Source organism: Pinus tabuliformis, chromosome J, assembly GCF_031772625.1.
Source record: "Pinus tabuliformis cultivar Carrire ecotype Pingquan chromosome J, CPIR1, whole genome shotgun sequence".
Taxonomy (NCBI): Eukaryota; Viridiplantae; Streptophyta; class Pinopsida; order Pinales; family Pinaceae; genus Pinus; species Pinus tabuliformis.
In genome coordinates, this window is record NC_142295.1 from 1,583,465,267 (window position 1) to 1,583,492,334 (window position 27,068).

Genomic DNA, 27,068 nt, shown 5'->3' on the forward strand with positions numbered 1-27,068 from the left:
GCATCACCCTTGGTCATTGATCATTGACTCATTATAAATCAAAATTATCAGAAACAGACACAGTGACTAAATCTGTTGACGCCAAAAACCATAACTGGTAAAAAACCAACAACAAAAACTGGTCAACCAAAATATACATAAAACATTAAATATTTTCATGCACATCCAACCATTAGACACAAATATATAAAGTTTTCCCATGTATATAGCAAATTTTAAGGGTACATATAACCAGAATAGCACCAAATGGAATCCATATCTGAACCAAAATACATAAACGAACGGCAAGCGGCCTCTAGAGTCCAAAAATAAGCACAGTAATTGTTATGAACAAAGTTCATATACGCAGCAGAATACTCATATAAATATATAAATATCCATGATAGGACAAATTTATTATACAAGAATGTACAAAGGATATGAGATGATGATCGATATTACAAATGGGGGGGCGCTTATATATGTAGGCAGATGCCCCTTCATGAACGGTCATGTCCCCTTAGACATGCCTCTTCAGTACTAATTATTATTATGATCATTATATATATATAACAGTAATAATTAGTAACTACACTCTAGACTCTCCAATCTAAGCATATAAGAGAATCATCTTAATCCTCAGCCTCTACATCATCAACATGAGTAGACTCAGGAATGCAATCATCTGGAGTGCAATATCTCCTATTGTAGTGTTCTTTTTAATGCTGCACTAAAGATGGGTGTCTCCTGATAAGAAAGAAGTGTCTCCTAACATCCAAGGTCAATTTCCAATTTGAAGGTGCAAAGAAGCAAGAAATATGTCCTCATGTAGAGCTGCACTATGTTTGCAGTCCTGATGCATGATACTGTTCCTGATCCATATATACTGTTGACCAATATTAATGGCCAGTGTCATGTGACTGCATGATAGCTTCCTAAATGTAACATGGCCAAAGGTATACATGGTTAGGAGGTAATAAAGCAAGGATCAAGATCGCGTGCAGCTATCAAAAATTAAATTCATCTGTGGGCAAAAATATCTCTAATAAACATGGCTAGGCATCTGTGAACCTCATATCTAAAGAAAATGCTGAGACACTTACCTAAGTCCCTAATAAATAGACGACAATACTTACCTGAAATATCACATAACATCTAAGAACCAAACCTTTCCTTGGGGCAGACTCCAAGGTTTAAAGTTTATGCTAGGTTTCTATGTATGTATGGCATGGTCTGCATCCATCCAAAACTGATGAGATACAACACTATTTTGTTCAATATGAAACCACAACCCTGTGAAAGAATGTTAGTGAAGATAATAGCGGAGAGGAAAGATGGACGCATCTTGGATATAAAAAGGATGTGTCTAGCACAGAACAATAGCCTAGGGATAAGGGTCTGAAGAGGAGAGATCCATTTAACAGAAAGAAAACTCTAACTAAATATCATCCCGAATAGCTTCATCAATGTTCTTCCCATCCTACAGATGAATATTGAGAAAATATAGGGAGGTCAACTCTTCATAATCAGACAAGAAAGAAATTTCCCATATTGCACCAATAAGATGCATAGGCCCGATGACAATCATAGGCCTAAGTAAGAATATTTACACCTCTGTCAACTTTCAAGTTGTTTAACCTATGCAAATATATATATCAATCTAAATTTGTCTCCAGAAAAATATAGGATGGATTGGACTCAACACACACATTAACTTAGAGAACTGTTCAGTTACAAAGTATGGAAAATAGAGGACAAAAATGAAATAGGAATTTTGTAATGGGCCCATCTGCTTAGGAGACATAAGGGGATAATTCCGCTAGCCTAATTAAATTCTCGTAGGCTAGGACAGAAAAATTAATCAATAAAACACAATTTGCCTAGGAGAGAAACTTATAAAAGCTAAAAAGGAAAAAAGGGGACATGGGTCATAGACTAACAAAAAGTCACTTTTAAATCATAAAGTGTGAAAACCCACTAAAGTGACTTCGTTAACATAAAAGGTAAAAAGGTGGCAAAAGAGTCAAATGAGTTATAAAAAGGGGAAAATGACGAATCTCACTTCATTCTTGCATTTGATCACTTGAAAAATAGAATTTTGAAGAGATCTTGAGAAAGAGACTAGGATATTTGGAAAACCCCATTTTGGTTGTTGATAGACATTGCAATTTTTGTAATCGAGATGGCCACTTAGAATCAAAATGCTTTAAAAAGATGGAAGCCTTGGAAGCAGCAATGAAGAAGCATAACATCCATTTGGGGCAATCTTCAACTTCAACTTCATCTTCAGGAATGGCACTTTCTGCATGTGGTTGTCAAGCATCTCGGTCTGACTATGCATTAAATGTATCTTCTTCTTCTCATTCTCATGAGTGGCTCATTCATTCTGGAGCTTCTTATCACATGGCCAAAAACAAAGCCATGTTTTCTTCTTTAAATGATTGTAACACCAAAAATATATATGTTGGTGATGATAGATCTCTTAATGTTGTAGGGACTGGAACTGTTCATCTAGACAATGGTCAGTTTAATGATGTATTATGTGTTCCAACCTTATCCTGCAACCTTCTATCTGTATATCAGATAACTCATTCAGGTGAAGGTAAAATCGTTGAATTTTCACCTCATGATGTTGTAATCAAGGACTTAAGGCCAAGTACTATCTCTTGCTGACCGAGTTCTGTCATCCCAAAAGAAGGCTGAGTTTTGTACCTTCCAAGAACCGAAATACAGCCAAAATTTGTGGTGGTTTGAGTGGTTGTTTTAAGGATGACCAAGTTTACCATTTTAAGCTGAGTTATGTGTCTAACAATGTTTTAAAATTCGGTCGATCCAATTCGGAATTGGTTGAGCCCACTGAGCCAAACCCCTGCCCAAGCCGACTCGGCACAAAAATACGTTCAATGACCGATTTGTTACCAAACGGCCGAGCCGGTCACCAACTCGGGTGGTTCGGTAACAAACCGGTTGGCTTGGTCGAGTCCGACTTAAACTACCCAAGCCAGTCAAACCCGATCAGCGGCGGATTTTGGAGGGAAAGCGAACTCCAAACTTTCTTATTTTTTGGTTTTAGGTTTTCTGTTTGTCCATCTAACTTCTCCCAAGCCTATAAAATCTACCCAACCCCCTCACATTTTCTCACAGCTATCTCATTGCATTTGTGTGAAAATTTGTGAGGAGTTTGTGAAGAGTTGTGAAGTTAGTTTTTGGAGCAACAGTGAGGAGTCTTGCGCAATCATTGAAGCAGCAGTGAGGAGCTCCTTGGGCAATCATTGGAGCAGCATTGAGGAATTGGTTTGTTGGAGCAACATTGAGGAGGCTAGAGCCTAGAGGTATTTTGTTTCACTTCTAAAATCTGCATTTGCTTGCGTTTTTTTTGCAAATCTAGAAATTGAAAAGAGGAATTTTTGTAAAAGAAATCAACATTGAAGAGTTGATTTTTTTCTTTTCATTTTCATATTTGTTTCCTTTCATTTCCAAGTCCAAATATTAGAAAATGGCTCCTAGAATGAAAGATGTTGCTTGGGCATATGTTGAGATGATTGATAATCAAATGCATTGCAAATTTTGTCATAGAAAAATTAAGGGAGGTGGAGGGGCCATTCATAGGCTGAAACAACACTTGGCTGGTATTAGAGGCCAAATTTTTCCATGTGCAACACTAGCGTAACAAATTGCGGATATTAGGAAGGAGTTGGTAGAAAAACTTGAGAAGTTTGAGGAAGAAAAATATAGGCAAAAATAAATAAAGTCTGAAATTGGGAGGAAGTGGAGTATAAAACACGTGATGCTTGCCGACCCCAATTTTGATTATGAGGGCTCTTCATCTATCCATTGCACTGATGCATCCAACCCATTTCACTATGTTCCTCCCTCTTTGGGGTCTATTCAAGAAAAATGCAGCCCACTTTAGATGACCATTGGAAGAAAGAATTGAGAGAAATTGCCTATGATTACATAGCTAGATGATGGTATGATGTTGATATCCCCTTCAATGCTTCTCGTTCATCATATTATGAACCTATGTTTGATGCCATATTTGCTGCTGGAATGGGCTTCAAAGGCCCCTACTGTGCATGAGTTAAAGGGATCTCTTTTGCAAAAAGAGGTTTTGTCCGTTAATGAATATTTGAAATATTTCAAAAGCTCATGGGCAAAAACAAGATGTACCATCATGTCAAATGGATGGATTGACCAAAGGAACTGTACCATCATAAACTTTCTTATCTTTTGCCCACAGGGAACCATGTTTCTAAAATCAGTTGATGCATCTGATAGGGTGAAAAATGCACAATTGTTTCAACTTTTGGATGAGGTTGTTGAAAAGGTGGTGGTGGCTAATGTTTTTCAAATCACCACAAATAATGCCTCTAACTATATTCTTGCTGGAAAAATGTTAGAGGAAAAACACAAAACCATCTTTTGGACTCCATGTGTTGCACATTCAATAGACCTCATGCTTGAGGATATTGGTAAAATAGATTGGATCAAGAACATTGTAGAGCATGCCAAAAGCTTAACAAAATATATCTACAATCACTCATGGATTTTGAACCTGATGAGAAAACACACAAAGGGCAAGGATAATATTAGGCCTACCATCACTAGATTTGCAACTCATTTTTTGACATTGCAATCAATGCTTTCCCAACATAGAAACTTGCAAAGGGTGTTTTCCAGTGATGAATGAAATGAATGTCAATGGCATCACAAACAAGATGGCAAAGAAAGTTAATGATGAAATATTTTGAAAAAAGGCAACAGAGATTGTGAAGGTTCTTGAGCCACTGGTTAAGGTGTTGCGGTTGGTGGATGGGGTAAGATTGCCTATGTGCTTCATTTATGAGGCTATAGATCAAGCAAAGGAGAAAATAAAGGCAACATACAAGGATAGAGTGGCTAAGTATAGGCCCATTTGAGAAATCATTGATCAAAGATGGAACAATCAACTCCATCGCCCTATATATGTAGTTGGGTATTTTCTGAATCCAAGGTATCATTATAAAGCTCTGGAGGCATAAGCTTTCATTGGGGAAGTTAAAGATGGATTGATTGACTGCATTGACCACATGGTGCCTAAGGAGAGTGACCAGCTAGAGATACACCAACAGATCACTTGTTTCAGCAAAGCCACAGGTATCTTTGGCAAGAACCTAGCAAGGATTGCAAGGGAAGCAAATGATCCAGGTAAATAAACAATTTCAATTTTGAAATTCTTCTTTTGTTAAATTGTTTAAAATTTGAAAGTTGGATAGAATTTGTTGAGTTAACTCATTACACAACTATGTTTTTTGCAGCACAATGCTGGGAGGCATTTGGTAGCCATTGTCCTCAATTGCAGAAGTTTGCAATCTGTATTTTGAGTCAAACTTGAAGTGCTACTAGGTGTGAGCGCAATTGATCTGTTTTCGAGAGGATTCACACAAAGAAGAAAAATCGTTTGGAACAAAAACGGTTAAATGATCTAGTCTATGTCCAATACAACCTCTAGCTAAGACACAACCAATTGTTGAACAAAAGCCCTGATACAAATCCCATTGTGTTGGAAGATATTGATCCAACATCAAATTGGGTAGTGGAGAGTCATCCCACAAAGTTTGATTCTGATGAGGATATTGGTATTGATTTGGATTTACAAATGGAGGCAGTAGTTAAACATCATGTTCAGTTAAATGCAGATCCACTAGTACCAGGCCCAGCCCCAAGTCCTCCAGTTGCAGGCACTTCCTCTACTCAGCCACAATGCAAGCACATAGGACGTCTATCTCAGCATGCAACTGTTGCGCCTACTAATGTTACTACTTCTACAGTTGCAGTTGGAGATTGTGATGAGAAGGAGAAGCCATCGGTTTCCCTTTCTGACTCTGATTCAAAGTCTAAGCCAAATGATGTTGGCTTCTCTAGCATTAGCCAATAGTGACTAGTGACTAGTGATGTTTTACTGTTGTTGTAGAGGCCATTTAGAGCCTCATTGATTATGTGTTTTTGTTCTGATCTCTATATCATGTATGTATTGGATCGTGCACTGGGTGCCACTTTGATATAATGGATATATTCATGAGCCTACTTTGATCATATGTTGTCTTCTCTCTACAATCTAATGCTTTGTGTTTGGAAATATGAATGAAAATCTTTAAAATTATGTTTTTTCATAAAAGAAATTAATCTATTTTTTACAACGACCGAGTCATTGAAATCAAACTGGCCGAGTCGATACCAAGTCAGATTCGGAGTCGGAGTCGACCCTCAGTCGGTTCTGAACCAGAGTCGAAGTTTTAAAACATTGGTGTCTAAGGGGTTGAATGTTACTGTTGTGTATGAAGGACGAATTTCTGAGCTGTATGCTACAAATTTAAAGGCTGAACTATATTGTTATCTGTCCTGATGTTATTTATCACTGCTGGTATATTTCTGATTTAATTCCAAAGAGGAAATTGGAGTCATGTAGAGTCATGTAACTATTGCTAGCATCCTACCAGTGGTATGTAAAGTTCCTGGTCTAAAACAAATCATATGTCATTGCTTTGAAGTGCTTTCATGGTGTTAGTTGGTAATGTGTATGTTTTATTTAAATAAAATACAAAGAAATGCACCTACAGCCATATGCATGCAAACTGTTTGACAAAACATCTTAGTGACCAAACCAATAAACTCAAAATTTTGTGAGAAATTTCGAGATATTCCAATGGGGTATCTTACAAATTTCAAACCCAGAAAACAAAATCACTAATGGTACAATTCAAAGCCAAATCAAGAATGACTAGTGAGCGAAGAGGAGTTTAGCAACTAACTAAAAAACAAAATGAGTCAACACTAGAACCCAAAAATTACAATACTCTGCTTGTAAATCCAAAATCATCGACCACTATCCACAAAAGAAGTTGGGGTATAACGAGTCAACCCAACAGATTTAAAATTGAAATACTAACAATTGATAATCAAGCACCACCAAATATATCATCAACTACAATCTCATGTACTCAACGGAATAGGAATGAAGAAGACATGCCTTAAACAGAAACTACTACTCAAAAGTCGAAATAAACAACGAATTGCAAAATATATTCTACAAATCTTGGAAACAATGTAAGATCTAGGTTCCAAGAAAAGAAGAAAGCAAGCCCACAGCCCACAGTTCCTTTGGCAACCATGATGAGGAAATCACACCTAAGACCTAAAGCTTAAAGGAGTCATAAAAGATAGAAATATAACAATATTCATAGATTCTGGCAATACTCAACTACATAAATATCAATGTCAGTAAACAACTAAACCTTATTTGTATTATGATATGTCAGTAAACAACTAAACAGTTTATTTACTTTATATTGGTATTATGTTCCATGTAATGAATGTTCATGTTGCTTGGTACTAAGTTAGTTTATAAGTTTATTTGTTTTATCTTTGTATTATATTCCATGGGATGAATGCTCTTGTGCTTAGTCTATTTGATTAATGCTTCATTGTCCCTTGTTGAGCTAAACCCTTCCTCCAAGTATTTAAGGAATAGAGATAGGTTTTTGACATTTGTTTTCCTTAATCATCTGGAAATTGAGACGTCGTTATGTAAAAATTTAATAAGTTGTAATTATAGGTTAATTAGGCAAAAGGGCGTGATCATAAGATCATGCCTTTCGCCAAGAAGCACCCGAGGCCTATGTCACACGGTTCGGGTTCGAATTTGAGTTCAGCAACGATTAAGTTCGATTCAAAATCGAATTTTCCGATGAGGTTTGTATGAGGTTCGACATTAAGTTCGACTATACATATTTTTCAACATATATATATATGACAAAATAATAAAAATTCAAAATCAATTAATAAAGCTATAAGAGTAGCATTGAGCACCCACGAACCACAAATCACGACCATTATTCACTTCACGCTATGGGCGACGGGGACAAGCAGCATCTAGAAATTGAATTCAGGAAATTGCAGAGAATACAACTTTTAGCGGCAACACTGAGCATAATAGAGCGAGTACACTTAGGTTGAAGTTAGCTTATGAAAGTCTATCGACAGCCATGGTAAATAAAGCCAAAACAGTGGCCACAGCGGGAAACTAACTAGCAAGAAGTGAAACAAGAGAAAACCATGTGTTGCCCATGGTTTTTCTCATAGACCTTAAAACCACTGACAAAAACAGCCCGAACTTTAACCTTGAACGCCAAAAAAAAAATTATAAATTATAAAATTCGGCTTCAAATTTGTCTTTAGGTTCACCTTCAGGTTCGAATTTCAGGTTCAACTATCAGGTTCGCCGAACCTAAACGAATTTGAAAAAAAAATTGGGTTCGCCAAATTTCGAACCTAAAGGTTCAAATTCGGCGAACCCTGTGACATAGCCCAAGGCAATATATAAGCCAAGGACCTTTCTATGTAAAAATCATCATTCATCAATAAAAATATATATTTATGTCTGTTATTGAGTTGTATGCTCCATTTGGTGTCAGAACATTCCCCTGAGTATATGAACTGTGTTCTAAGGTTCTTTATATTGGTATCAAAGCCACGTTGGCAAATCACAGCCTTTGGCCATCAACTATTCGTCAACCTTGTTGTCGTGCAATTGAAGTGTTTTGCTACTCATTTGTTGGAGGTTCTCCAATTTACCTATTAGGCCATTGGCCATTTAAAAATAAATAAATTATAGAAAAAACAAAAACAAAATTTAAAAAATTATATTAGAAAAAAATATATAAAAAAATAGTCCAAGTATATAGAACATAAGATTATTGAAAAAATAATAATAATAATAATGATTAAAAGAAAAAAGAAAAACTTTACTCATGCATTAAGTTGTCGGCGTAGTTCAACCGACATGTTTCCCCAAACTGTGAACACGAATAATACAAAATATGTTGCACCACATCTTTAGGAAGGAGACAAAACTAATTTAAAATGCAAAGAATGAAAGAAGGTAAGTGCAAACGTTGTGGCGAAAAATGGGACCCTAAACATAGATGTGCTAAGGGAAAAAAAAAAAACCAAGAACCTATATACGTGTGAAGCAACTAATGATTCAGACAGTAACGAATCAGACGTAGAAGAAATCGAAGATTCTCCACAATTTTCTCCAGAACCAGATAACGAGAATATTCCACAAGTGTCATTATCGGCCATGACAGGTATATCTCAGCCCCATACATTAAAATTAAAAGGACATATCAAAAAGAGCAATGTAATGGTTCTAATCGATACCGGTAGCACCCACAATTTTTTGGACTCAACTATGGTGAAAAGACTCAACATTTTCACGTTTCCTATGCCCAACATGAAAGCTATGGTAGCTGACAATAAGAAAATTGAAAAAGTAGGGAAATACCATCAAGTCAAATTACAGATTCAAGACTATAATCTAGAATCTTTGTTCTACATTGTACCATTTGGAGGAGTGGATGTGGTCCTAGGTATCCAATGGCTACAAACCCTAGGCACTTACTCTACCAACCATCAAAAGCAATTTATAAAATTTAAATGGGAAGCACAGAAATACAAGTTATATGGGTTCCAGTCCCCTGAGAAAGTTTACCAAGAACATCAGGGCCCCCACAAGTTGTCAATACTCGGAAGGGTTTGCCAATTCGGGCCCAGTAGCACTTCCACATAGTTTCTTGAAGTTGAATTCCATCAGAGTAGACACAGACTTACAATCCACTATCCCACATCTCTTGAGCAGCTTCACAATGTATTTTCCTTGAGAAAGGAAAATCTCACCTGGATTTTGCCAGACCTCCAGGCCTAAGAAGTAGTGCATCAGACCTAGGTCCTTCATCTCGAACTCGGAAGCTAACTCCCTCTTGCATTGATAAATGGGAGGATCTGCACCTGTCAGAAAGAGATCATCTACATAAAGGACAAAAATGAGAGGCATTTCCTTTTCAACTTTGAAGCATAGGTTAGGATCAACATCGCTCCTTAGCAATCCCAGCTTCATAAGATAGTTATCAATCTTTTCATACCAAGCCCTAGGGTTTGCTTCAACCCATAGAGGGCTTTCTTTAACCTGCATACGTGTGTCCTTCGATCTTGTACTTCGAACCCTTGAGATGTTCCAAGTAGACTTGCTCCTTAAGCGAGCCATGCAAGAAAGTAGTCTTAAAGTCCATTTGATGTAGGCTCCATCCTCGAGAGGCAATGAGAGCAATAATTGATCGGTTAATGGTATATCAGGCAACCAGTGCAAATCTCTCGTCATAGTTGACTCCTTCCTTTTGAGAGAAGCCTTGAGAAATGAACCTGGTCTTATATTTTTCAGCACTCACATCAGCTCCATGTTTAATTCTGTATAGCTATTTTGAGGTGACTACAGATTTGTCCTTCGGTCTAGGCACCACATCCCCAACATCATTTTTCATGATAGATTCATATTCCTCATTCATCGCATCCTTCCAGACTTGGTGCTTTATGTTGGCATTATGATTCAAGTGTTGTCCTTGATGGCAACTCACTCAGAGGTTGGTACAGATGCTCAGAAGTTGGTACAGGTAATGGCAACTTAATCAGAAGACAGATCCTAGTACAGCTTACCAAGGAAGTTCATACACGCAGGTTTGTTAAGCCCAAGTCGCGTGTACACGCAGGTTGGCTTCAGAAAAAGCGCGTGTATGTGGAAAAGTACCTTTGGTCCATGGCGGTTAGTCCTTGGAAGTTGTGCCTATGGTTTCGGACCATTGTGTCTCGACGGGCGTGTCGATCCCTAGTTTTGAAGTTGATGGTATTGTGTTTCTATGGTTTTGGCTCTTGGTATTGAACAAGGCCTAAGGCTATATAAGGAGAAGATCACTAGGCAAAGATATGTGTGTGGGTGTCTGACGCAGTGAGAGGATCTGGTATTGCTGGTTATCTGTTCGGGACGCTTGGCAAGGGTCGGATCTGACAGCAAAGGCAGAAGTAATCATTTCTAGATCTGCACGCGGGTTGCCTTTGGAGAAAGCGCGTATACACGCGGTTTTGGTACAGTGAAGTAGCGTATGCATGATAAGGGTTGATATTTCAGGTTGTTGCTGATTCTGGTGGTTGTTGCAGAGTTCTAGATTCTGGTTTGGGTTCTGTGTTCTTGATGACAGGGTTTCAGTGATTCGGTATTGGGTTGTTTAATGAATTATGATGCAAGTATAAGTTGATGATTGTATTGCGGTAATGTTTGCTTTGTACTCTTGGATCCAGTCTGAAAATTGATGAAACGTGGTCCCTGAAGGTTGTAGGGTCAGCACCTACGTACTAGTAAATGGATCAGCTAGTACAAGAGCTGAGGGAGTTGTAGCTCCCTTCCAGAAGTAGTTGGAAAACGAAAGAGAGGGTTGTAGCCCTCTGCAGGTTGTAGCCTGCATACTGGTAAAGGACTGCACCAGTATATTGTAAAAGAAGTTTCTCATTAAAGAAGAAAGAGACGAATTGCAGCAGGTGGTTTTCACCCACATTGGGTTTCCACCTTATATCATGGTGTTCATGTGTGTGGCTCTTGTGTGATGTTCTGTTCTGTTATACTGCACCTGTTTACTGTTAAATTGCTTAATAATGTTCTGATGCATTTACTGAAGATAAGATTAACTGAATCATAAGATATCTGCATATACGCTAGTTGCTTTAGACACAGTCGCGTGTACACGCGGATTCACTTAACTGAAGTCGCGTATATGTTTCTGAGTATGAAATTGAAAAGGTTTTATTGATCTGATAATACTGATTCACCCCCCCTCTCAGTATTATTTCCAACAATTGGTATCAGAGCAGGTCCTTCAGAGGAAGCTTGATCGCTTGAAGGAAAAGATCCATCAAAATGGCTAATCCAGAAAGAGAGGCACACATCAGGCCACCAGTCTTTGACGGGAACAATTTTACTCACTGGAAGATAAGAACCACTGCATATCTACAGTCTCTTGGAGCAGAAGTTTGGGGACTCGTAGAAGGAGGATACAAATTCCCATCAGCAACTCCTACAGATCCAGCAGAGAAAAAGCAATATGAGCTCAATGCCAAAGTAGTTAATGTCCTATTGAGTACTTTGACTCAATCAGAATTTATGAAGATCATGCATCTCAAATCAGCTAAGGAAATATGGGACAAAATCGTTACAAGCTACGAAGGAGATGATCAGGTAAAAATAGCGAAGCTTCAAACTCTCAGAATCCGGTATGAAACTCTTAAGATGCGAATTAATGAAAGCGTAGCTAATTATTTCCTGCGTATGGATGAGATTGTGAATTGTATGAGGGATCTGGGTGAAGAATTTGAGGAAGTTGTCTTAGTTCAAAAGGTTTTGAGATCTCTGTCTACTAAATTTGATTCTAAAGTATCTGCCATAGAAGAAAAGGAGAATGTGCGGAAAATTACCATGTCACAGCTTCACGGGATCTTAACTGCTTTTGAAATGCGACAAGAGGTACCACCAGAGGCCGCATTCGAAGTGTCAGAGGAAGAAGATGAGGTAAATTTTGTCAAGAATCTTGAACGGGGAACTGGACGGTTCAAAGATAAGCTGCCTTTCAAATGTTTTCTATGTGGTAGAGTTGGTCACTATGCTGCTAGATGTCCTCATAACAAAGAAAGGATATATGAAGAAGATGGTAGAAGCTATTATTCCCATATTAAAAGTTCATTAAATGATAGTGAAGATATTAGAAGTCTCATGGCACACAAGAAGAAGAATGCTTCATCCAATAATAGCGAGGATATTAAAAGTCTCATGGCACATGAAGAGAAGAATGCAGAAACTGAAGAAGCTGCCAAATTAAAAGAACTATTGGAAACAGAAACCAGGGTAAGGGAGAGATTGCAGGATATAGCAAAAGATCAGAGCACAACTATTCAGAGACTTGAATCAAAGATCCTCTCTCTAAAAGAAGATCTTGAAGATCAAGAACATGAAGTGATCAAACTAAAGCGACAAGTGGAAGAAGGGAGAAAAGTTGAAGAAGACCTAAGGAAGCAGTATCTGAAAAAGGAAGAACAACATCAGGTTGAGGTAAATATCTTGAAAGGTAAACTAGAAGAAAAGGATAAGCTCTTACGATTTCAAGATAGTTCTAAAGTCTTGGATGATATTCTTAATAGTCAAAGATCTCCTGCTATCAAGACTGGTCTTGGTTTTCATGAATATGGTGAAGGTGAATCTAGTTCACAAGGTGAGGCAAGAAACTCTAATGAGAAATCTGAAATGCTCAAGGAACAACCAAGGAAAGAAATTCCTCAAGGAAGATCCTTTACTCCTAACTATGGACGTGATAGACGATTATTTCCTCCGCTGAATAATGTTGAATGTTATGTATGTCATAATCTTGGACATGTTGCAGCCAGATGCAGAAGTAGAATGGTTCAAGAAAGATCATCGCATCCCAAGTATTTCAGAGGGTATTGCTTTGCCTGCAATGCATATGGACACAAAGCAATTGATTGTGATAGAAGGAACATGAAAAATATAAGGTGTTATACATGCAACAACTATGGGCATAAAGCAAGGGAATGCAGGAGCAGATTTCAAAATTCAAGACAAGGGGACCATACATCATCACAGTTGCAGGAATTGAAGAAGACAGAGACAGAAAGGTGTGGGACAACTCAGTCAGCTGACATAACAGACAAAGGGGAATCTGAAAGTGATGAGATTCAGTATTCCATCCTGCATACACTGAAATAATGAAGACAAGTCGCGTATATACGCGAGTTACAGGCTGCAAAGTCGCGTATATGGAGAAAGGGCAGCAAAACAGACCCAGGTTCAGTCATGGTTGGCTCAGGCTCAGGGGGAGCAGAACAAACTCAGGAAATGGTTCAGACATGGTTGGCTCACACTCAGGGGGAGAATATTCTTCAAATAATGCATTGTTGGCATTATGGTTAGAAGTTGTTGATAAAGTCTATGAAGCTAAATGATACATCTTACTGTTTAGGAATGGGATTGCAGGCTGATGCTTATGGTACAGATCATGATGCTGTTGGTGGCTTTCATAAGTCTTGGTCTAGATATTTCGTCTCTATGTCATGTATCTCTTGTGATATCTCTTTTTATGGTGTCAAGGTCATGTAACGGCCTATGTTGGTTTCCCCACTATGCCTGGGATGAATGATGAATGTATGTTGAGTCTTTTGGTGATAGGAAGGTCTTCTATGATGTATAAGTCCTTGTTCTTCTTGAAGAACATCTTTTGCAGATCTTGCCTACAGTCAAGGGGAGCATGAACAGCACAATTCAGCAAGAGCAGGATGGATAGATTGGTACACTTTGGCATACACAAAGGGGGAGCACAGTTGGAGATTTCAGCAAGTACTCAGGGGGAGTATGGACAGCAGAAGGTATACCAAAGAAGAGAATATCTTGGTCCGCCCTTTGCCCTTGATGTCAAAGGGGGAGAGTGACTTGGTGTAGTGGTTGCCATCAAGTCCAAAGGGGGAGATTGTTGGCATTATGATTCAAGTGTTGTCCTTAATGGCAACTCACTCAGAGGTTGGTACAGATGCTCAGAAGTTGGTACAGGTAATGGCAACTTAATCAGAAGACAGATCCTAGTACAGCTTACCAAGGAAGTTCATACACGCAGGTTTGTTAAGCCCAAGTCGCGTGTACACGCAGGTTGGCTTCAGAAAAAGCGCGTGTATGTGGAAAAGTACCTTTGGTCCATGGCGGTTAGTCCTTGGAAGTTGTGCCTATGGTTTCGGACCATTGTGTCTCGACGGGCGTGTCGATCCCTAGTTTTGAAGTTGATGGTATTGTGTTTCTATGGTTTTGGCTCTTGGTATTGAACAAGGCCTAAGGCTATATAAGGAGAAGATCACTAGGCAAAGATATGTGTGTGGGTGTCTGACGCAGTGAGAGGATCTGGTATTGCTGGTTATCTGTTCGGGACGCTTGGCAAGGGTCGGATCTGACAGCAAAGGCAGAAGTAATCATTTCTAGATCTGCACGCGGGTTGCCTTTGGAGAAAGCGCGTATACACGCGGTTTTGGTACAGTGAAGTAGCGTATGCATGATAAGGGTTGATATTTCAGGTTGTTGCTGATTCTGGTGGTTGTTGCAGAGTTCTAGATTCTGGTTTGGGTTCTGTGTTCTTGATGACAGGGTTTCAGTGATTCGGTATTGGGTTGTTTAATGAATTATGATGCAAGTATAAGTTGATGATTGTATTGCGGTAATGTTTGCTTTGTACTCTTGGATCCAGTCTGAAAATTGATGAAACGTGGTCCCTGAAGGTTGTAGGGTCAGCACCTACGTACTAGTAAATGGATCAGCTAGTACAAGAGCTGAGGGAGTTGTAGCTCCCTTCCAGAAGTAGTTGGAAAACGAAAGAGAGGGTTGTAGCCCTCTGCAGGTTGTAGCCTGCATACTGGTAAAGGACTGCACCAGTATATTGTAAAAGAAGTTTCTCATTAAAGAAGAAAGAGACGAATTGCAGCAGGTGGTTTTCACCCACATTGGGTTTCCACCTTATATCATGGTGTTCATGTGTGTGGCTCTTGTGTGATGTTCTGTTCTGTTATACTGCACCTGTTTACTGTTAAATTGCTTAATAATGTTCTGATGCATTTACTGAAGATAAGATTAACTGAATCATAAGATATCTGCATATACGCTAGTTGCTTTAGACACAGTCGCGTGTACACGCGGATTCACTTAACTGAAGTCGCGTATATGTTTCTGAGTATGAAATTGAAAAGGTTTTATTGATCTGATAATACTGATTCACCCCCCCTCTCAGTATTATTTCCAACACTTTACAGCTTCTTCAAACATACATGGCTCAAATTGAACAATAATACTCATAGCAACAAAGTACCCTTGATACCTGTTCGGCTTCTTACTTTCACGGAATGTCCCTCTTGGAGTAATATGTCTTTCAACATCTTCGAGAGTATCTTTGAGCCACAAAGGTCTTTTTCTTGAGGTAGATGGATCACCATGACGTGGATCAATGGGATCCATCAAACCTTCAACATTGGGCATAGACTTAGTTCTCGAAGGTTCATCCTGCTTCTCTGCAGCATCATCATTATCCTTCCTTGGAAGGAGGAGATCTCTGACCTTCCCAAGGGCAGTGTCTTCATTGAAGGTGACGTCATCGCTTACTTCCACATCGCTTTGTCCAGGCACATAGATTCTATATGCCTTTGAATTTTCACTATAGCCCACAAATATACCTTTCTTCCCAGATGCTTCTAACTTGTTTCTTTTCTCTTTAGGCACATGAAAATACACGAGACAACCAAATATTCTAAAATGAGAAACATCAGGTTTCTTACCAGTGAAAACCTTTTCAGGTGTCTTGAAATCCAGTGCTTGATGCGGGCTCCTATTTTGAACATATACGACAGTGTTTGCAGCTTCTCCCCATAAGAACTTTGGTAGACCTTGATCATGTAACATGGCACGAGTGGCTTCCATGATTGTTCGATTGTTTCTTTCAACAACTCCATTTTTCTCAGGAGTGTATGGAACGATAGTCTCCCTCTTAATGCAAGCCTCTCTACAAAAGTCATTGAATTAATTTGATTTATATTCGGTTCCATTGTCGGTCCTCAATATTTTGATCTTCTTCCTTATTTGATTTTCCACCAAGGCCTTGAAAAAAGAACCATTTGAACATTTCATCCTTCTTTTTCAAAAATAGATCCATGTTTTGCGAGAGATGTCATCCACAAAAATGGCATAGTATAAGTATCCTCCCAATGATGTTACAGGCAACATACTAGATAAGTCAGAATGGACCAATTGAAGAATATCAGTAGTTTGACTTTCACTTGAAGGGAATGGTCCAATTGTAAGTTTCCCAACTGCACAACCCTGACAAACTCCTTCATGATTCATGTTGAACTTGGGCATACATGTGACCATCTTCCTTACTCTGGCAAGGCTTTGTAATGAAGGTGAGCAAATCTTCGATGCCATAATTCAGATCGAAGAGAAGTATCGCAAGTCAAGGCTCCCAAAGGACTTCCTCCAACTTGATGTAGAAATTTCTGTTTTCCCACCCCGGTTTTCAGTTTCTCCTTATTTCTCCCATATAGTTAAATGCCCTTTCCCATAACCATACATTTAACAAGCTGAAAAAAATAAATTTGCTGAAAACACAAATTCTGGAAATTTTACAGAATGTTGGAAATTGCAGAAATAAAAATCAGCAGTAATAAACAGCCATTAAAACACATTTAAACACTGAGATTTTTGGTCAATGTGACCCTAGAAAAACCCCCTACAACTCTTGGGGAAAACCAGTTTGAGAGCTCTTCTTTATTTCTGAAATTGACTTTTACAGTGAGAAATTTTCAACAAAAAATCAGCAAGCAAATTTACAACTTATCTCTTTCCCCATGCTTCACAGCAAACTGGAAATTACAGCAAACAGGACAACAATAAATGCTGTACGGTCTCCTCGATTTTCGTGCCCACTTTCAGCATTAAATACTGTTGTATGGCCCTCATTTTGCGTGCAGAAAAACCAGCAAACTGCTCCTCGATTTTTGTGCAAACCTCTCCTCGAAAATCGTGCCAAAATCTGTCTTTCACTGTGTGTTGAATCTGCTGTACAAATCTGCTCAACTGCTGCCTTGGAATGTGTGCCAAGCTGTTGTCTCCTTCTCCTTCCTGCTCAGAAATCTCTCTTGCTGTCCTTCTCCCAATCTGCCCATGAAAGAATTGAATCGAATGTGATATTTTCCTCCTTTTCCTCCCTTAATATAACTCAAAATGACTTTTGGGTGACCCAAGTGACTTTTGGGTGATCTTTAAATCCAATGGCTGAAATAGATTTAGATCAATGGCTGAGATTAAATGCTCATTTAAATCTCACTTTTTATTTTTTAATTCACCCCACTTTAATAAAGACCCACTTAGTCATTTATTTCCAAAGTCACTTTTCCTTTCTAATTTTTCATTGACTTTATAAAAGTCACTTTAAAATTAGACTTAGTAACTTTATCACTTAAAGTCACTTTTAAATTAGATTTAACTTTATAAAATTATAAAGTCACTTTAGGAGAAAAATTAAATTCTTTTGGACACTTTTCCCTAGGCCAAAGATCAAAGCCTAAGGGAACCACCTGTCCTCCGGTACCAAATTTCAACACTCCCTCTTACCGAGGAAGGTGTTCCTCACCACACCCATCTTGTCTCTGAAGTAGACATGCTTGCCCCGTGGTAAGGCTTTGGTAAGGATATCTGCAACTTGCTCATCAGTGGAAACATACTCAAGCTTCACAACTCCCTTCTGAACATAGTCTCTGATAAAATGATAACTGATCCCGATATGCTTTGACCTGTCATGAAATACTGGATTCTCCGTGAGTTTAATGCAACTCTGATTATCACAGTAAATCACTGAAGGTCTCAACGACTGACCAAATAAGCCAAACAACATCTTGTGAAGCCAGATAGCCTCACAACTAGCTAGACTGGTTGCCATATACTCTGCTTCCGCTGAACTCAATGCTACTGACTGCTGCTTCCGGCTGAACCATGACACTACTGCTGAACCCAACCCAAAACAGCACCCTGAAGTGCTCTTCCTATCAGAAGCACAACCTGCCCAATCAGAATCAGTGTATCCTGCCAATCTCACACCATCTCCCTGCCTGTAGTCCAGACCATAATCCACTGTCCCCTGCAAGTACCGCAAAATGTGTTTTGCAGCCACCCAGTGAACCTTCCTAGGCTCACACATAAACTAACTCATCGTGTTGACTACAAAACAGATATCTGGTCTAGTGTTGACCAAATACATCAAGGAACCAATCAGCTGCCTGTACAATGTGGGATCCACCAACTCGGAATCCGAAGCATGAAGCTTCTTCCAGTTGGTGATCATTGGTGTCGACATGGGTCTACAATCCTCCATGTGGAATCTGCTAAGGATGTCCACAATATACTTCCCCTGCCCCAGGAAGAAATGCCCCTCCTCCTGCCACACCTCCAAACCTAAAAAGTAATGCATCAAGCCGATGTCCTTCATCTCAAACTCCGTCGCAAGATCTCTCTTGCAGTGCTCTATGAGTCCCTCTGCACTTGTAATGATCAAGTCATCCACATACAGCACCAGAATGAGAGGCTCCTTACCAATCAAAATAAAGTAAAGGTTCGAATCTACCTCACTCTTTGTGAAACCCATCCCCTGCAAATATGTATCTATCCTGGAGTACCAAGCTCTGGGAGCTTGCTTCAAGCCATAAAGGGCCTTCTTCAGTCTGCACACATGGGACTCCTTCCCATGCACCTCAAAGCCCTGTGGCTGCTCAATGTACACCTCCTCATGTATGAAGCCATTGAGAAATGTAGTCTTCACATCCATCTGGTGGATCTTCCAACCCATTTCTGCTGCTACCGATATAATGGAGCGGATCGAAGTATATCGAGCCACGGGAGCGAAGGTCTCCTCATAATCAACTCCCTCTACCTGGGAGAACCCTCTAGCCACAAACCTCGCTTTGAATTTCTCAATGCTGCCATCTGCAGCATGCTTTACCTTGTAAAGCCATCTGGAAGTAACCACGGATTTGCCCTCAAGCCTCGGCACCACCTCCAAAACATCATTCTTCATGATAGAAGAATACTCCTCCTGCATGGCCTCTCTCCAGACCTGCCTCCTCATAGCTAGAAGGCTCAGAGTCAAGGATGATGGTAACCATCGCCATATAGCTACAAAACCTCTCAGGTGGTCTACTCTCTCTGACCGACCTCTTCGGCTCAGCAACAGATGTGGCATCTCTCAAGGTGTCCTGAAGCCACTTGGGCTTTCTCTTCCCTAAGCATGCTTCTCCCATAGGAGAATGAAACTCCTCCTCCTCATCACCATCAGTAGCCTGAACTCCTGACTGTTTGTCTGTTGTCCTCCTGCCTGCACCTGAACCTGTAGAAGCTGAGGCACCGTGTGAACTGTCCATCAATGGACTCCCTAGTGAACTGCTCTGTGAACTACTCTGCATGCTGCCCGGAGCACCACCCCTCTGGCTCGGCGAGCCACTGCTCACTGACGGACCTGACATCCTCATAGATGTACCTCCGAATCCTCCTGATCCCTGCCCACTGGATCCCTGCGACTGACTCAACTACTACTGAGGGTTTGGCTAATCCAGATACTCTAACTCCCGTGACCTCCTAAAGGCCCTGTCCTCCTCGAACTTCACATCCCGTCTGACAACAACTCTCCTCTGTGCAGGAATGTAAATCCGAAAGGCCTTTGAGGTCTCACTGTAGCCCACAAAGATACCCTTCTCTGCGGTGGGCTCTAGTTTGGTCCTCTTCTCCTTGGGTATATAAGAGTATGTAATGCATCCAAAGATATGAAGATGACCAATATCAGGCTTCTTCCCAGAGAAAGCCTCCTCCGGAGTTATGTGCCCCAAGGCACGATGCGGACTCCTGTTCTGCAACTAAACAGCTGTGTTGCAGGCCTCTGCCCACAAGAACAATGGCAACCCCTGATCATGTAACATGGCTTTGGCAGCCCCTATGATGGATCTGTTCTTCCTCTCTGCAACCCTGTTCTGCTGGGGGTTGTAAGGAACAATGAACTCCCTCCTAATGCCTGCCTCCGCGCAATAGTCAACAAACTCTCCAAGGGTGTACTCTCCTCCATTGTCCGACCTCAAGGACTTGATCTTTCGACCTGTCTGAGTCTCCACAAGAGCTCTGAACTCCTGAAACCGCTTGAAGACCTCACTCTTGGTCTTCAAAAAATAAATCCAGGTCCTCCTGGAGTGATCATCAATGAATAAAACATAGTACTCATATCCACTCAAGGAAACATGAGACATCCGACCGCTCACATCGGAATGAATCAAATCAAGTATCCCCGTCGCTCTGCTGTCACTGCTGGGAAAAGGGGATTTGGCAAATTTGCCCATCGCACAACCTCTGCAAGTATCAAAGTGATCAGTACTGAAATCTGGCACACCTGTAGTGATCTCCCGCAATGTCCTCAAGGCTCCATGATATATATGTCCCATCCTGCGGTGCCAAATCTCACACAGCTCAGAACTGCTAGCTCTGCTGTCGGTACTACTGCTCAATGCCAAAAGGGGCTGGATTGCAAACTTGTACACCTTTGCATGGCGTACACCTATCACTCTAGCTGAATCAGCTGGAGTGCCCCTGGGATACATCAACACCTGTCCTCCCCTGAACAGTACCTCATATCCTCTGTCCTCCAAAAGTGAGACGGATATGAGGTTCTTCCTCATCCCTGGCACATAAAGAACCTCTGACACCTTCAAGGGAGGTTTGGACTCCCTCTGAAATGTCACTGTCCCCACCCCGTCTGCTCTAACAACTCTGTCATCACCGAGTACTACCTCAATATCAGTGCCACTCTCTGAAAGCTCTGAGAAGTACTCACAGATCCCTGTCATATGACGTGAAGCCCCACTGTCCACATACCAGATACCTAAAGATGCTCCGCTAATCGAGGGAAAAGCATGCTCCCTCTGAACCTGTGTGGCAGGTGATCCTGCACTAGAGGACTCACACGTAGTGAACGCAAACTCTCGGTCAAAACGACCAGCAAAGTCCTCAATCTCTGCTGAAGCTGCCACGTCCTGGTTCTTCCCCTTCTTCTTCTTCTCCGGACACACAACTGCATAGTGTCCCATCTTTTGACAATTCCAACACTTCACCTTGGAATAGTCCTTCTGTGTGTTCCCCTATTTACCTTTACCTTTGCCTTTGCCCCCACCACTACTTGTGGAAGCCTGCTTCTTCCCTCTGCCTTTCTTGCCTCCTGCCACCAGTGCTACATCCTCATCCTACTCAACTGGCTTGGCTGCCCCAAGCTGACCTTTCCTGATCTCTGTCTGAATGCAATCATCCCAAAACCTCTCCCATGTGGGAACGGTCTCACGTGCACAAACCCCATCAGCAAAGTTCAACCATGAACGAGGGAAGCCATTCACTGCAATCCGCACCAACTCAGTGGGTGGAATGGCCTCTCCAATCGCTGCCAACTCATCTCTCACATTAGTAATCTTTGTGAGATATCCAGCTGCACTATCATTACCCATCTTAATGTTCTTCAGCTTCTCCTTCGGGACCATCTTCCGGTTCTCATTGGTACTCTGGTAGAGATTGAACAATGTTGTCCACATCTCATGGGCATTGCTCTTTCCTCTCACATGAGGAATGCAATGGTCTTTGATTCCGTCTAGAATCAGCCTCTTACCCTTGTTGTTCTTTTATTATAAGCTGTCAACTGAGTAGCATCAGTAGGCACAACAACAGGGTTCTGTGTGGTATGCACCATGATATCCCAGACTTCTGCCTCCTCAAAGATACTCTGCATTCTCTCCTTCCAAACGCTGTAATTTATATGCCCATCCAGCCTATCCTCCACCCTCAATCCCAATGACATCCTGCTGTCCTAAAACTGAAAAATAGAACTGTTGTAGTAAAGATAAAATTGTTGTTTATGAAAAGATCAGCTTGCTGGAATTTTCTGAGTGAAAAATCAGCAACTGTAATTTTTCCTTTTACTGTCCCAAACTGCCCTTCAGCACTCAAGCTCTGATACCATGTAGAAATTTCTGTTTTCCCACCCCGGTTTTCAGTTTCTCCTTATTTCTCCCATATAGTTAAATGCCCTTTCCCATAACCATACATTTAACAAGCTGAAAAAAAATAAATTTGCTGAAGAACACAAATTCTCGAAATTTTACAGAATGCTGGAAATTGCAGAAATAAAAATCAGCAGTAATAAACAGCCATTTAAACACTGAGATTTTTGGTCAATGTGACCCTAGAAAAACCCCCTACAACTCTTGGGGAAAACCAGTTTGAGAGCTCTTCTTTATTTCTAAAAATTGCATTTTACAGTGAGAAATTTTCAACAAAAAATCAGCAAGCAAATTTATAACTTATCTCTTTTCCCATGCTTCACAGCAAACTGGAAATTACAGCAAACAGGACAGCAATAAATGTTGTACGGTCTCCTCGATTTTCGTGCCCACTTTCAACATTAAATGCTGTTGTATGGCCCTCGTTTTGTGTGCAGAAAAACCAGCAAACTGCTCCTCGATTTTTGTGCAAACCTCTCCTCGAAAATCATGCCAAAATCTGCCTTTCACTGTGTGTTAAATCAGCGGTACAAATCTGCTCAACTGCTACCTTGGAATGTGTGCCAAGTTGCTGTCTCCTTCTCCTCCCTGCTCAGAAATCTCTCTTGCTCTCTTGCTCTCCTTCTCCCAATCTGCTCATGAAAGAATTGAATCGAATGTGATCTTTTCCTCCTTTTCCTCCCTTAATATAACTCCAAATGACTTTTGGGTGACCCAAGTGACTTTTGGGTGATCTCTAAATCCAATGGCTGAAATAGATTTAGATCAATGGCTGAGATTAAATGCTCATTTAAATCTCACTTTTTATTTTTTAATTCACCCCACTTTAATAAAGACCCACTTAGTCATTTATTTCCAAAGTCACTTTTCCTTTCTAATTTTTCATTGACTTTATAAAAGTCACTTTAAAATTAGACTTAGTAACTTTATCACTTAAAGTCACTTTTAAATTAGATTTAACTTTATAAAATTATAAAGTCACTTTAGGAGAAAAATTAAATTCTTTTGGTCACTTTTCCCTAGGCCAAAGATCAAAGCCTAAGGGAACCACATGTCCTCCGGTACCAAATTTCAACATCCTCCTCTCCCTCCTTCTTGATTCTGATCCCCTTGCCACTGCTTCCCACATGACACCATTATTTTTGGACCAATGTCCTCGGAAAAACCCAATGTCGAAAAACCGGTGCAGCTATCTGAGGGTTTTCTTATTAAGCAATATCAGAGTACAATCTGGGTGTCGAAACTGGCTTACCCAACAGAGAATTTCCTTAGCAGCTATACCTCACAGTTTGAGAGAAATCTCCTGACCGAAACTCTGAAAAACCCTTCTGACAACTCCTCAGCACAAACTGCTCCTACAACCCCAGTGTATGCCCAAACTGGATTGCGTCAACCCCTCTGTCTCACGCTAGCCCTGCGTCAGCCTTTCTAGGCCTGCGTCAACTGCACTAGCCCCTCTGGTGCTCTGCACAACACTTGGCTACCTCTGCGTGGCCCTGCGTGAGCCCTTGTTGGCTCTGCGTCACCCTCCTTGGTTGTTGCGCTGCTCTCCCGACACAATCTCTGCCTTCTCTGTTTCTCTTTACTCAATGCCCCTCAGCTACTCTCCTGATCACTGATTCTACCTCTCTTAGCAAACCCCGCTCTAGAGAATAGAATGACTGATCATCTGGTGTGTTCTCCAAGTGACCCTCAAGCCTCCTCTTATACTTCTCCTGTTGACATATCAACAGCCGAGATTAAGTCCCTAATCAACAGCTAAGATTAGATCTGGCTTGATCCATGTCTTTTGGACCACTCTAACACAGATTCATATTAATACACATTAATATTTTATTTTCCCTAAGTTTAGACACTGGGACTCCATTAAAAATATTAATTATTTTAATATCTCCTGACCTGTTTAGAATCTGTCCAAACCCTTTCTGGGTATTGGAGATCTCATGTACCCCAACCTCTCCACCAAATTTCGTGGCTAGAGCACATTCGATGCTACCCCAAATCAACACTCCCTCTTAGCGAGGACTATGCTCTAGCAACACTCCTCACTGAGTATTACTCTGATCATCCGGCATCGGTACCTATGCTGATGCTAGGCCTTCCTGCCCACCATCCTCTACACTGCTACCTCCTTTACTGTTGCCCATGGTTCTGCCATGCCACTGTTGCATCTCTACGACAGGTCCCTCTACATCCGTGTTGTTGCTGGTCCTTCCTGCCAGCACTGCAACTCCCTCTGCACCTGTGTTGCGACTAGCCCTTCCTCCCAACACTGCATCTGCACTGCACCTCCTCTCATCATGTTGCATCGTGTTTCCCACTGCTGCACTACAACTCAGTTACTGAGAAGTAAGTAACTGATCTCCCAACTGACCTCCCTATTGGGCTAGAAACATCCACTGATGCTGAAGCTCCCTCTGTCGCTGACAAGTGCTCCCTCCCTAACCTCTGTGTTGCTGCAACAACTCCCTACATCTCGCACCATTGCACACCTCTTTGTGCCATCCTGCACTGGAGCAACACTCTTGTGCCTCTCGCACTGCTGCAGCCTGTTAGCTCTGCGTTGTCTTGGGACTCTTGCACCGTAACTCTCTCTGTCGCTCCATCCGCATCCGTCTCTACCCACTCAGCCAGTCCTGCTACTCCTCGTCGGGGCTCCCATAGCAACGTCTAATCCAAGAGGCTGGGTACCTCAAGAATCCTGCCCCTCATCATCTATAGTCCGCCTAACTACAGCTCGATGTCTCCCCACTTCCGCTCAAGTGGTGCATGTGCACTCATGGCACAATCATCGTCTGTCAAAACTTCCTTCTCTGCCCGTGCTAGCGCTGCCTTAGTCTCAGAAGACTCTCCCTTACTCTTCTTCCTTGGGCACTGGGTCACATAATGACCCATCTCCCCACAGTGGAAGCACTTGATCTTGGAGAGATCTTTCTTCTTCTGGTTCTCCTGCTTTCCCTCAAATGCTAGGGCCACATCCTCCTCCTCCTGCTTGACCTTGATCCCTTTGTTGATGTTGCCTGTCTTTGATTGTCGTCTCATCTCTTCCTGGCAAAAAGCTACCCACATCGCGTCCCAAGGTAGGAGAATCCCTCTGGCTAGGATGCTCTGGACAAACACTTCCCACTCTTCTGAGATAGCATTCAAGGTTGTCCTTACCATAAGCTCCTGATCCGGTGTCGCTCCTATAGCAGTTAACTGATCTCGGATCCTCCGTTTAACCCTTCTTCATCTGATACAACCTCATATGGTTCTCAAGCAGCATTCTTCTCTGCACAGAAGTATGCTGGTACAGGTTCTTGAGAGCCTCCCACATCTCAACTATCATTTCCTTCTCAGCTATATGTGGTACCACATGATCCTTGACCTCTTCAAAGATAATGCACTTGGCCATCGCCATCGCCTCTTCGTACTTGTCATTATCATTTCGATCCACTGGGATAGCTCTCGTCTTAAAGGCGAAGTTCTTAACACGATTCCGGTCAAGCACTGATAAGATTCTGGCCTTCCAGACTACGAAGTTCGATGCTCCGTCCAACCTATCCTAGTCTCTTACCCCGTGTAGTGCCATGACGCTCCTCTACTTCCCTCCTGGCAGTTCTCTGTTCGACTCCTTTGAGTCTCTACTTCCCATCTGGAAGTTCTCTTCTGGAATCCCTCTGAGTTCTGGTTTCCCTCCTAGAAATCCTTTTGTCACTTGTCGAGATGTCCCCTACTCTGATCGTCTTGTGCAACTGCACTGCTGATCCAGGTTCCTCAGCTAGAAACCCTCCGTAACAACTCCTCTAGCCCTGCTCTGTCAGGTATTGTTCTAACTACAGTACCTCACTAGCTCCACTATGCAATATTTCTGCAGCCTTCTAGACTCCAGCAACTGCCTCTCTGTGAACTGCATCAGCCCCTCTCTGCCCCACGCTGACTCTGCATCACCCCAGATGGGTCTGTGTCAACCCTGGGATGCCCTTCGTCAGCCCTCTGGCGCTCTTCGTCAGCAACGTTGGCCTCTCTAAGGCTTTGCGCAGTTCGCAGCTTCCTCTGCGTGGTTCTAGCTGGCTTTACATCACACTTTATTGGCTTCTACTCTGCCAGAAACAACTTTTGTCACCCCGGGACAGTTGTTTTCTGCCACTATTGCTTCGCTTGTCTGATGTCTTTTAGTCCTCCTGTGATCTGCAATCACGCTCCGATAAAAGAACCATGTTGAAGTTTCTAAATTTACTTAGTTTAGAAACCCTTCATGCACATTTCCTGATTTATTCCTACCTACTTGTTATTTTTTCTTTAACAAGTTATTTACAAAGTAAATACTGAAAATAAACACCAGTGCATGCTCAACATATTACAGATCAACAACTAAAAGAAACAAGAACAAACACACCACATGACACTATTATTTTTGGACCAATGTCCTCGAAAAAACCCAATGTGGGAAAACCGGTGCAGCTATCTGACGGTTTTCTTATTAAGCAATATCAAACTACAATCTGGGTGCCAAAACTGGCCTACCCAACAGAGAATTTCCTTAGCAGCTATACCTCACAGTTTGAGAGAAATCT

At 41.2% G+C, this 27,068-nt stretch overlaps 1 protein-coding gene across 1 annotated transcript in view; it reads right to left on the minus strand.

Annotated features, from left to right (window-relative positions):
* LOC149233535 (Zinc finger, C3HC4 type (RING finger) family protein) overlaps positions 1-27,068 on the minus strand; it is a 357,687-nt gene that overhangs the window by 250,493 nt on the left and 80,126 nt on the right. The window lies entirely within an intron of this gene.